This window comes from Euprymna scolopes, chromosome 2, assembly GCF_053919585.1.
Source record: "Euprymna scolopes isolate OS-2025 chromosome 2, ASM5391958v1, whole genome shotgun sequence".
Classification (NCBI taxonomy): Eukaryota; Metazoa; Mollusca; class Cephalopoda; order Sepiida; family Sepiolidae; genus Euprymna; species Euprymna scolopes.
In genome coordinates this window covers 129,931,857-129,945,555 of record NC_136483.1, presented here as the reverse complement: position 1 = coordinate 129,945,555, position 13,699 = coordinate 129,931,857, and positions in this window count along the sequence as shown.

The following is a 13,699-nucleotide window of genomic DNA, read 5'->3' as shown; positions in this document are numbered from 1 at the left end:
GATCAAACACCAATCTTGTTAAGCAGTAGCGTTTGCTTTAGTAAGTCTGGTAGAGTCAGAGCTGCGCTAGGTGTATCAGAATTTTGGGGGAATTTTTGACACCCCTAACACGAATAAAATATTTTTAAAAAACTCGTAATTTCTATTTGAAAAGTGGGTTGTTTATTTTCTTTATGCAAAATAAACTATTAAAGTTGTGTAAAAAATAATAGAAATATTATTTTTTAAAAAAACAGTGTCTACAAAGTGCCGGTGCGCTTCCATGCAGCCATTTTTTTACGTAATGAAATCAATTGAATTTTACGAGTTAAATATTTTTCAATTTTTAAATTTTAAAAATCTATCAAAATTTTTCTATTCATTCAATTTTTATGATATTTTCAGGGTCACTGCGAAATTTTATGCGCTTTCCAATAAATCGAATATAATATTTTAGACAAACGTTTTCTTTAATGCCCTCCATTTTGAAATGTTTATTTAAATTTAAATAAATAATTAAACCAAAGTTTTATGTATCACAAATTGAAGATAAAACATCAATAAATAATATATTGTAAATAAAAACAAAAAAGAAGTGTTTTTTAGAAAATTACCTGTAAAGTCCAAAGTGTAAAACCCTTCTTTAAAAAAAAAACACGTTGATTTTTTTATTTTATTTTATTTTTAATTGGAAGCCTATGTTCTGCTTATATTGTCCATTAAGTAATGAACGATAACAACAATTTTTCTCTATTTCATTCAATATTTTCTTTTTGTAGATATTAAAAAAAAAATTCACTCAACAAAAAAGAATGAAAATATAATAAATCAAAAATTTATGTATTTATTTGAGAAAAGAAAAAAAAATCCTTGAGTGTGTGTTTTTTTTTTTTTTAAGAATAATCTTTTGAGTAAAATTTGACTATTTTTAAACTATGGGAACACATATTTCTTCAGGTACAAGGCTACACGCCTAATGCGAACGTGTTGTTTTTATGTCCTTTTGTTCATCCGTAGTTCAAAACAAGGAGAAAGATTACTTCCGGTTTGTCGCAAAAATGCTTCTATGATAGCGCGTTTTTCAAATAGTCGTTTAAAAAATTCTTTTATTTAAAAAATAAATGGAATTTAAAATATAAATATTGATAAATTCTTAAAAATGAAGAATGGAACTACACATTGAATTGTTTTTTTTTTTAGGTAAGTGATTTTTTGGAATTTATATCGATTTTTTATACTCGAAGGAAGAAAAATTTCGTTGGTTTCCTTCAAATATTTTTAAAGAAAGTCGATTTATAAAAATAAATATTGCATAATTTGCTATTAAACCTGTTATTTTTTTTAATTTGGTCTTTGCTCCTTTAATTGAAAAAACATTAGGATTGGATTATATTTTTCAAGTAGTTATAAGCTTGTAAAAATAGGAGGTCGAATTATTCAATTTTTTTCACGCATTCTTAAAATCGGTTTCTGACACTGCTAGAGCTGCTCTTTTATAGGTATTTTGAGATAAACGAATTGGATATCCATCAGCGCAATGTCCGATCTTGAGCATCATTCATTCATTTCTTATGAATTAGATTATCTTATCAATGGTGGCATTCGTTTCCCCGATATTTTTCTAGTTAAAATTCTTTCAAGAAAGACATCGGGTACTTACGAGATGGACGATCATGTGAAGATTTCCAACATTTCTAAATGAAAGAGATTCTGTGGAATGAACTATATTCGAACTTGACACACTCAGGTTGTCAGACCGTGTCATTAACAACTTAGTTACCATCACTTCCTGTCTGCAGTGTGTGCATCTACATGATGGTTGCGATCTCTAATGATTTACAAGACGCAAGATTTGTTCTGCTAAGCGACAGTAACCAGTGAAAGCTACTCTCTAGAAATGGAGGTTTAAACATGGGTTCGTCAACCCTTCTTGGTTCATTACTTTTCCTCTTCCTCAAATACTCTTCTCACTGACCGGATTCCTTATCACTACCATAACCCCAATCGCAAATGTCTTTCCACTCCAATTAGGGGTGATAAATTCAATTCCACATGTTTGCGTTCGACGAACAATGGTAATCATATATTTCACCGATAGTCCTAAGAGATTGGAGTTCTTCTGATGCACCAAACGAAAATACTAGGCTCATTAGTTTAGTCCATCATCTTCAACGTACATTGCCATGTTCTTTTTCTTTGTATGCTAACTTCGTGGCTGTTATCATTAAATTAGCTCTAGCTCTTTCAATATAACTCTTGCTTTGGTCAAAAGCTGGGAAATGTTCATACGATCCACTCAGGAAGAAACGTTAATAACTGTTGGAAAGCTTATTGATGAAATCGGTTTTAAAGTCTCACCTTGTCAATCCAAGTGAAAGCTTCCGCATATCCACCAGGAAAACGTCAGCTATTTCGCTCGGATATAAGTGATGTACTACAAATTATGCGTACGTTACACAGAAGTCTAGAAAAAATATTATAAAAAATGTTTCTTTAATACATATAAAATTCAGGGGGGGGGGTTCCTCGGTCATTTGCTAGTATACCACAAATGCAGTAATTGTAAGACGTATGATGATCATCCACTCCATTTTCTTCACTGCACATACAAAGTCAATTTCTCAATCAATTTACTAATAAAGTGACTTACTTCCATATTTAAAGTATTAACTTCAACTCAATTTTATCTGCCATACCACTGCCGAAATAGCTTGTAATGAATGCAGGTCAAAATTTTTCATATTTAATCGTCGTACTGACGTCAATTTAATCATCACTTCGTTCCTTTAGTTCGGGTGAATTGACTCCTTTTATGGTAATTGCTATGTAAATTACCCCTGTTACGAATCTCGTGACTTTTGAGGCCGCTATGCATAACACAAGCGATCGTGCAGATTACGATGGAAAGATAGGCTCTGCTTATTGAAAATAATGGCAAAATGTAAATGTTTTTTCTCTGTTGTTTTTTTTTTTTGTGGGTTTTTTGTCTTTTATTTATTTATTTTTTATTTTAATTGTGGTGACCTTTGCCACTTTTTCAACCTTTGCGATTAGTTTCGGTCCTACAACTTACCTTATGAAAAACATGGAGCCACACATCCTTATTTTTCATAATTAGAATCGAATTCTCTCGAAGACCGATAATGTAAACAAATATATTAACATAATTTCTCTTATTTTTGTTATCTTTTGGAGTAAAATTGGTGACTACTCGATGGCGATTTAATTTCAAAACTCAGACGGCGAAACAGATGATTTGAGAGAGAGAGAGAGAGAGAGAGAGAGAGAGAGAGAGAGAGAGAGAGAGAGAGAGAGAGAGAGTTATTCAAGTAATTTCAATAATTGTATAAAAAAGATACAATTTCTTAAAAGGAACGTATTCTTTACCTACAAAATACTTTAAACAATTTCATATGTATACAATTTTATTTTAAAAAAAAAATTAAAAAAAAAGATTTGCAGTTAACCTTAACGAACCTAAAGTTCCCTAATAAGGGTCTTGTACGAGGGGTTGTCCTATGAGAATATAACATCCCATATATCCAGGACCAGGCGGATGGGAGAAGGGGTGAAAAAGAAGCGAACCGGCTGATAAGTATTCATGACCTCAGAAATAAGGACAAATCTTTGTATAGCAGAGATTCGAAATTACAAGAACACGTGATATACACGTGACGTAAAAGTAATCAGATGTCGTCACCTACTCCGATGATGGAATGTAGATTTGGCTAAATCTAAACCCAAAATAACCTTCCTTCGTCGGTAAATTTAACTAGGTCGTAACACGAACTGTGTATACTACTAATGTAGTATACACATCTCACGTAGAGTTCGTCTCAATTTTCTTATAAGTTATCTAGACTAGAATTAATAGAACTACTATTTAGTTCTAAATACAACACACGCCGGGGAGGGGAGGAGAGCATTTATTTTACAACTCGCTCGCCTTTTTCATTCATTCATTCTTGCTTATTTTTCTCTTTTTTCTTTTCTTTTTCTTTTTTTTCTCATTCATTAAAATTTGATGTGGGTTTTTTTTTCTTTTTTTTTCTTTTACTCTCACAATGATATGTAAGAGAACAGGTACGCGGCGTTTTAGCCAACAGATAAAAGGATGAAATTCGTTGTGAAATAATTTTTCCTTTTTAATTTTAAATTTCTTTTAAAAGAACTTTTACTTATAAATCTTTTTTTCATTCGCTGGCATAAAATAGTCGAAAATAGACATTTTACTCGCAAAAGAAAACATTTTTTGTTAATATATCAAATAAGTATAAAGTAAAATGTTAAGTATTAAAAAAAATACTAGATTAAACAAATGGTAAATTTGTAGATAAACACTTTTAGCTATCCTTTCTCCGCCTAAATGAGATTCTACTTTTTTAGGAGATTACGTGTCGGAAAGAAACAAAAATGAACAACTATTTTAGAGTGGAAATCGGTTTCTTTTTTAACGTAAAATACTTCATTGCCGTTGTTGCTAGTAACAATGTATTATTTATTTACCATGACAGATAAATCAGATGAATGCGGCGCACGACTCTGACTTAGATAAAGTGGCAAAAACATTTGGTTAACTGCCCTAAAAAGTTGGAATGATGCGGAAATAGGAAATCATTTTATATTAAATTTAGATACGAAACTTATTCCCTATTCTAAAATTGTTTTTGTTTATTTATTTACTTATTTATTTTTCTTCAAGCTCACAAATAAACATATTCAAGTAGGTAGAAAAGTCACTTATATTGCCTTTTGTAATATTTATTTGTTGCATATTTGTTTTTGACCCTTTTTTGTTCTGTTAAGTACAGTTAAAAATGCCCAGATTTTTTTGGTGGAGTGAGGAGCCTCCTCACTGAGGAGGGAGTTTGTATACCTTAAACTCTGAAAATGTTAAGTTTAACTTCCAATGTCCGGAGGCCTAACGGTTATATTTTTAGGGCAGGACTTTTTGGCTAATATATGAAATAAGTAAAAATAAAATTAAATATAAATAAAATAAAAAACACAAAGATATTTTTGGCATTTTTGTTAATGGTAAAGTGGAAAAATATCTTTGAAAACATTTTATCAGTTAGCCAAACTGTCTGGTTGTCAAAATGTCCGCGTGCACTATTAGTGTGAATTCAAGACTTCATTCTTTGTTTTTTTGTTTTTTCTGGGTTTTTATCATATATATATATATATATATATATATATATATATATATATATATATATATATATATATATATATATATACTAGCTGTACCCGGCCACGCGTTGCTGTGGCTCAGTTTGTTAAAATGGAACACATTCCTCAAGAAAAATTGCATTTTGTTTGTTTGTTTACTTTTATTATTTTTTGCAATTTTTTTAATCAATAAAAGTTATTTTTTCCTCAAAAAAATAATATTTTTCCCCAAAAAAATATTATTTTTTTACCATAAATTGTTAGGTGAAAGTTTTTTTTCAGGAAAACTTGCACTTTTTTTTTAAAGAAATTTGGCAGTAAACGTTTCTCTTTGAAAACGGAATTTTTATTATAAAAAGAACAGATGAATGCTTTACATGAACACTGTAAATAGTTATGTGAATGTAGAGAAAAGTTTGGTTCCTTTTTTCATGAGAATGTACAAATTATTTTTTTTAACAGATGTTCAGAAAATAAATAGAAAAATACTTCCATAATTAATTATGCAGAAAAATAAATAAAATGTTGATTTAGTGTTTCAACATATACTTCCAAAATAAACTATTAAAGTTGTTTTAAAGGTGATAGAAATATTTTTTTAAACAGTAATGAATTTTACGAACTCGATATTTTTCAATTCTTAAACTTTAAAAATCTATCAAATTTTTTTTATTGATTCTATTTTTACGATATTTTCAAGGTCAATGTGAAATTTTATGCTCTTTCCAATAAACTGAATATAATATTTTAGACAAACGTTTTTTTTTTAATTCACGCCCCGCCTCCCCCATTTTAAAGTGTCTATTAAAAATTAAATAATTAATTTACTCACCAAAGTTTTATATATCACAAATTGAAGAGAAAAGGTCAATAAATAATATATTCAAATTTAAAACAAAAAAGTATTGTTTTTTAGAAATTTACCTGTAAAGTTCGAAGTTTAAAACCTTTTTTTAAACCACGTTGTTTGTTTTTTCTTTTGTTTTTTTTTGTTTTTAATGAAACATGGTCCTTGCTCCTTTAATTGAAAAAAAATTAGGGCTTGAATTACATTTTTCGAGTAGTTATAAGCTTAGAAAGACAGGGGGTCGAATAATTCACTCCTCCAATTTTGAAATGTCTATTAAAAAGTAAATAATTCATTTACTCACCAAAGTGTTATATATCACAAATTGAAGAGAAAAGGTCAATAAATAATATATTCAAATTTAAAACAAAAAAAAGTAGTGTTTTTTAGCAATTTACCTGTAAAGTCCGAAGTTTAAAACCTTTTTTAAAAAAAAAACACGTTGTTTGTTTTTTTGTTGTTTTTTTTATGAAACCTTGGTCCTTGCTCCTTTAATTGAAAAAAAAATTAGGGCTTGAATTACATTTTTCGAGTAGTTATAAGCTTGGAAAGACAGGGTGGAATTATTAACTATTTTTCACGAAATTTCTGACACACCTAGTGTATCTGTGTGTGTGTTTCTTTGTACATTTCCCTACGCACTAACTCTGTCAATTCTTAGTTTACAGACTCGAAATTTGATATACAGGGTACTGAGATTTGGGAAAATTGATGTGATCGATTTTTGGCCAGAAATTTGGTGATTAAGGGGTCAAAGTTCAACGATTTGACCTTTGAGAACTCTACAAAACTCCTCCGAAAATTTTGGGTCTAAACACTTGAAATTTTAGATATAGATTCCTTGGACATGGATCTAACTTAATAACTTGATTTGAGCCCAAAATAATAAATTTAGGGGGTCATAATAGGGGTCAAAGTTTTTAAAAAATTGATCTCTGCGGTCTCTTTCAAATTACTCAGACAATTTCTGGTCTAAATATTTGAAATTTTACATAAAGGCTATTCAGAAATAGGACAAGCTTTTTCATCCGTTTGGGTCGAAAATTTTTAGTTACCAATATATAAATGTATGTATGTATGTCTGTTTGCATGTCTTCCTTAAACTTTCAATAGAGGCGACGGATTTTACCAAGATCAGTATTTAAAGTTCGACCTTTCATACGACAAATATCGAAAAATTGGCTAAAAACATTAATATCTTCCCCTTCAACTAGGCACTTTTCTATAGGGGGAGGGGTCACTTTTTTCGCCGATATTTTTTAAAGTTATCCTCTCCTTTAGATTGTCTAGCCTTAATTTTAAAAAATGTCGCTTCCGGTTTGGCGGTGGTCGTAACAGCATAAATGTTAGGTTTTACCCCATTCTTTTCCTTCTTTGCGGTACGGGTTCGAGCCTGCCTTCCTACTACCACTTTTTTTTTTTTTTGCTCAACATACACATCCAAAAACCCGGGCAATATATATATTAATGTTTCTTGTGAGAAATTATACAAATTCAATCGTGTCTCCTTATTGGTTGATTAGGTCAATACATTGTCTAAAAATAGCCATTCTTATTGGTTGAATCCAAATTTTAACCCGCGCGAGTTGCAGGCTTTTTTTAACTGAAAAAAACTTTGAAGGCGCCGGACTCATGTTATTTTTCTTAATTAATTTAAATTGTCATGATATCTTTGAGACTATTTAACCTAATAAGTTAGGTATTTCTTTTTTGGCGTAATATCATCTTTTCAGTCAGCAACGATTGCTGATTTTTTGGTTAATTGCAACCTCATTGGATGTATCCGAATTACTAACTGATCGTTGTATTAAAAATAATAATTAATCTTCATAGAAGATTTTTCAACTACCACTTCATCTAGAAGTCAACTATCAGGCTTATGCAGAGCCGCAAGGTTCGCGACATATTTTGCAAGAAAAAAAAACGACCTGTAACTCGTAAGTGCACTTTTCAATTTACTGTATTTTAAATTCTGCTAAAGTTCTAATCTATGTGGGAATAAAATTCTCACATTCTTTTTATCATGCAATGTTGAAAATACGAACAGTAGTGGGGTTATTTAAGGTGTCGCGATGTCACTCTAAAATTCGACAGCATTTTTTATGAGCACTTTTGCCCCTCTCTATGAGGACGAAATTTTAGTTTGTCAACATAATGTCGGTTAAAGCCAGTATCCCCAAAAGGAGCACTTGACATTGGAACAAAACTCAATAGTATTGCCTCAGTTTAGATGGATTTCTATTCCTCCTTTAGCCAAGAAAACATATATTACACTTTGATAAATTTATTTGCAAAAAAGTTAAATGTTTTTTATAAATTAAGTGGGGCTTCAGCGATCATTCTGTATCTACCCCACTTTTAATTAAAGCTATTCCTACAAGTGTTGTGGCTTTCATTACTTCAACATTTGGTCATCACTTCAGTATCACATTTACATTATGGACTACCTTATTTAAAATATTCCTAATGGTTGGTTTAAATTATTTTTATTTACAAAAAATATTTTTAAATTTTTATGAAAAATGATGGGGAATGGTACAAAAAATTTTCAACCATAAACTTTTTTTATTATTTAGTTAATTTCTTCAAGTTTTAAATTCCCTTAAAACTTGTTTTTATGCAAAAATAATTTTATTTTTTGTTTTAAAACTTTTTTGGAATAATGACATATTTTTTTTTTTTTATGTCATCATATTTGGTTTAATATGTTTTACTTTCTTTTAATTAGAAATCGCTCCAGACAAGGCACGAAGTCACTTGATGTAAGGAGCTAACAAAATAAAAGATAAGACAAAGACAGGAGATGCCTATTGACCTTCATCTTGAAAATACCAAGGCTATAGGTAAGAGGAAAACAGTCAACAGGAACAGAGTTCCACAAGCCTCCAGTTATTGGAAAAAGCTACTGGAATATGAAGTTTTATTGCAACAATATATTGAAACAATGAATTGATGGAGAGCCCACTCGACCAATGAGTAAAACAAGCTGGAACAAAAGAAGTAGGGAACAGATCAGATAATTCTGAAGAATACATACCATAATAGTATTTATAGAAAAGACTGAGACTAGCAACATCACGTCTGTGAAAGAGAGAGTACAGAACTTTCAAATGAGACAGAGATTCACCAGCTCAAATGGGATAATAGTACTCCATACATGATCTAATAGTATATTTGTAGTGACAGAAAATAACTTCAGGTGTGCTATATGTTTGGAGAAATAGAGAGAATCGATTTTACAAGAAACAGAAAGAGCAATAGATGTACTTCAAGAAAGAGTTGATGAAAAAGAAGGACTAAGAAGTTGCAGAGTCAATTTCTTCTCGAGAGCAAAACCATCCAGGAACAAAAAACACGAAAATTATACTGAACATTACTAAAGATGCCCTAATTTTACAGAAAATGAAAAAGCTTGTTGTAGACCAACCTTTCAAAATCTTTGGTAATAAGAGAAAGGAGACTAAGAGGACAATACTTAGTCGGGTCAGAGTGAACACCATCATTTTTAAAGACAGGGACAACAAAAGACTGTTAACAACAAAGCAAAACGTCCAAGGATGGAGTACTACTGCCACATCTGGGCAGGAGCTGCTAAAAACAGCCTATCCTGCCTTGACAGAGTACAAAATAGACTTTGTGGCTTAGTGAGGGATGCCCTTTTCTTTTCCCTGCAACCTCTCTCCCACAGAAGAGACGTTGCGAGCCTGTCTTTGTTTTACTGTTATTTCCATGGCAAGTACTCGTCTGAGCTCCAGTCTCTCGTCCCCCCTCGCCAATCTTTCACGATAAACACCCGTCTAGCTGAAACCACTGTCAATAATTTTCCCCACTCTTTATCTGTGCCTAAATCAAAACGTAGATTCCATGAATAAAGCTTCTTTCTTAGAAGTGCACGCCTGTTGAACTCTCTTTCGTTTGCCTGTTTCCCACCTGACTACAACATGGATGTCTTCAAGCCCAACATAACAAAATTCCTGATAAATCGCCCCCTTAAGTAAGACACTTTATCAAATCTCCAATAATAACTATTACCACAATCCTATCCCATTGATTACTGTACACACAATAACTCTTATTCCCAAGTGGCTTCTGGGCTTTGATAAATGGTGACCTCCATGTAAAAAAAAAAACATGAAGAGAAAGAGGACTGTGGCAAACAGAGATTGAATAATTTTGACATATCAGAAGTTCAGGAGACAATATTTAAGAACAACAATAGGAATTGAATCAGAACGGCTTTTAGAAATTGACTTCCAAACTCACTTAAAACCAAACCCTTATTCTCTCACGAATCCGTCCTTTTCACTTCCAGTTATGTTTCACTTTAATCTTTCTCTTCCAATTGAAGCTGCTACCTCAACTGTTCTACATCTAATAATGCAAACATTCTCATCCATTCTTTGATGTGACCACACCCAAAAAGTTTCCTGTTATATACATATTTCACTCTCAAAATTTATACTCTCAAAATTTAATCTTTCACTGGGGTTATTAAGCGTGCCTTTAAGACTCATAGTTATACATTCATTTTATCATTTTCACGTTATTTCTCACTATGCAATGCATATCCTCAACCTTCACTGACCAAGTTTCACTTTCATACTTCATCACACTGCATACACATACACACAAACCCTTAGTCAGCAGTGTTAATGCTCTGCTACTTAGTAATAACAGAAGTTCCCTAAACTTACTCCATCCACTCTTAAGTCTTGCTATCCCTGTTATCTCAAATCTAATGAATAATCTCAATAATCTTACCATTGAAATATACTTTCCGACATCAGAATTCTCATCCATCTTTATTGTCTTACACTTCTTGAAGACAAACTGATTATCTCTCGGACTGTACTTACAAATACCACAAAAAATTAATTGTTCCTGATTATCTTTTCACAAACTAAGCAAGGAAACTTTCCTTTCTGTGAGTTTTCCATTACTGCAGTCACTGATCATCACATTAGTCTTGGTAACATTCACTCTCAGTCTTTTACTTTCTAAGCCTTCAAGTCTTTAACTCACTAAGTTGACCTTTCACTGTTTCACAGGCAAGCATTAAATCATCTTCATGAACTAACCTACACAAAACTCCCTGGACAATGCTTCTAAGAAGCAAATGAAAAACAACAGACTCAATTACAGATCGCTGATGTATACTTACTTTAATAAGCTGTCACTAAATATGCTATTAATTCTAATGAGACTTTAAACATTTCTGAACATTGCTTGGATAACCTTCATCAACCACTTGTTTACCTCTGATTTATGCAAAACCTCCCAGACATCTCTTAATATTTTGTCAAAAGATTTCTCCAAATCCACAAAAGCAAAATACAGGCTCCTCTTCTTACCATGATACTTCTCCTGTATTTGTCTCAGGATAAATATAACATCAGTGATAACTTGCCATCACATAAAACCAAACTTGATTTCATTTGTTTATTTTATTTCTCATTCGTGGATCAATTTTTTTTTTTAATAATATCAACAAAATTTGTGAGCAATCTTAATAATCTCACCATCCAAAAATATACTTTCCAACATCCGAGTTCTCATCCATCTTTATTGCCTTGCACTTCTTACACACAACTAAAATTCTACTCAAAAAAAAACTGAATTGTTCCTAATTATCTTTTCACAAACTGAGCAAGAAAACTTTTCTCTTTCTGGGAACTTTCCATTAATCCAATCACTTGTACCTTTATAAAAATCAAAAAGTTCAAGACAAAGAAAATTCATTTTTTTATTTTTTACTTGGAATTTTTTTTTATGACTTTGATTTTTTTTTTTTTTTTTGCTGTTGTTTTAGAGTCAAATGTTGCACATTTTTAAAAATATAAAGAAAACATGGATATTTTATTTGTGCTTTTTTCTCTTATATTCCGTGACTTTCCATTAAAGACACACATCATTTTCAAGTGACAAAATTATCATGTCCTGCCATGTTTCTATGGCGTTTCCTTGTGAACTGAACCTGCTATCTCGACTGTTCTACATCTCCTAACACAATTCTTTCTCATCCATTCTTTCAAGGCGAATATATTATAAAAGTCACTTGTTCTGCACACATCACTCTATGCCCTCCAGATTTAATTTTTCTCTGATGTCATGAAATTTCAGCCTGTCTTTAACACTTACATGACACACTCATTGTATCATTTCTCTCCATGCAACGCATGTCTTCCACTTTCACTGGTTGGGTTTCACTTCCATACATCATTAAACTGCGTACAAATGGAGTCTTCCCTTGATTGCAGTGGTAACACTCTGCTAATCAGTAATGCAAAGATATGAGCACAAGCTAGCATTTTCAGTAAACTTTTTTGCACCGTTTCATGATGTACATTTAAGTAGTAATTCAATCTGTCCCAATATGCGAAAAAGCGGATGTTGCACAATTTAACAATTGAAGACATCATTCTATTTCCTCTGACTTGGCCGATTCACTTACCAGCTTATATCTATGAGCATCCAAGACTTTGGACTTGAAACAGTTCAAACTGAAGCATTGACAGCAAGAGATTCTTGGACTACCCACTCGGTAGTAAAGAAATTTGATCATAAAATCCAATTGTGTCTACATTTCTTTTTATCTTATCTGATCACAGTACAACCTCTGATCACAGTACAAATGTCTCTTGACAACAGGTTGCTAAAGTAAAAGTTGGTCGTTGCTAAAATTTAAAACAAAAAAGCTTTATAAACTGAATTTTTAAATAATACCAATTGTACTTTTTTATTATCCAAATGTGTTGGTTTAGAGTCAGGTTTTTTTACAGCATATCAACACTTCATTGAGTCATTTAATGTCAATGAAAAGTCGAAATATGAGAATAATGATTATTTGTAATCATTCTCATAGAAAGATCAGATTTTGTTAGAATTCGCTGTTGACTTACTCACAAAGGTCATTCAGACCATTCGCTTATTAAATGACGAATGATAACACAGAATAGATGATTTACTCCTTTAAGCAGATGCGACCACATTACACTTGTGTGGCTTACGTGGAGTCAAGCAAAATATACCTCAAATTTATGAACATAAAAGATCAGCATTTGTACAATCTTTTTTTCCTTTACAAATCCAAAAATGTTGAACTGCTTAAAAAGATCTTTCAGATCACCCATCTGGCAATACCTAGAATGGATTTCACTGAATTCAAAACATTTCACCCATTTTGTATACGCTCCATTATAAATGGAGCACAACAGTCAACACGGAATGGAGCATTAAGGAAATCCTGGGAATTTTTAGTATAAATCTTCTATTATAAAGCCAATCAAATACGTGTATTCCAACTCGTTTGACATATACTACACAAAGTAGAATCTTATTGTTCACCATCGTTCACTCGTCTAAATATTTTTTTTTGTTTTCGATGACCTTGTGCCACCTTTCTGGTAATAAGTCAATTCCATCATAAAAGAAAGATTGATATTTAGTATTTATAAAATTTCCGACAAATTTCTCAATATTTTGAACATATCGAAACCATTGACTGGGCAAGGAATGTTGTATTGTGAGAAATAGGTGAATGTCCAAGGGTGACAGGTCTGGTATATACGCTGCATGTGGAAAAATTTCCCAACCCAGCTTCATGATTATTTTTTATGCTGCATTTGCAAAATGCAGACGGGCATTATCATGCAACAAGACCATTGGTAGATTCTCTTTTTTGCTCCAATGCATTGTTCAAAC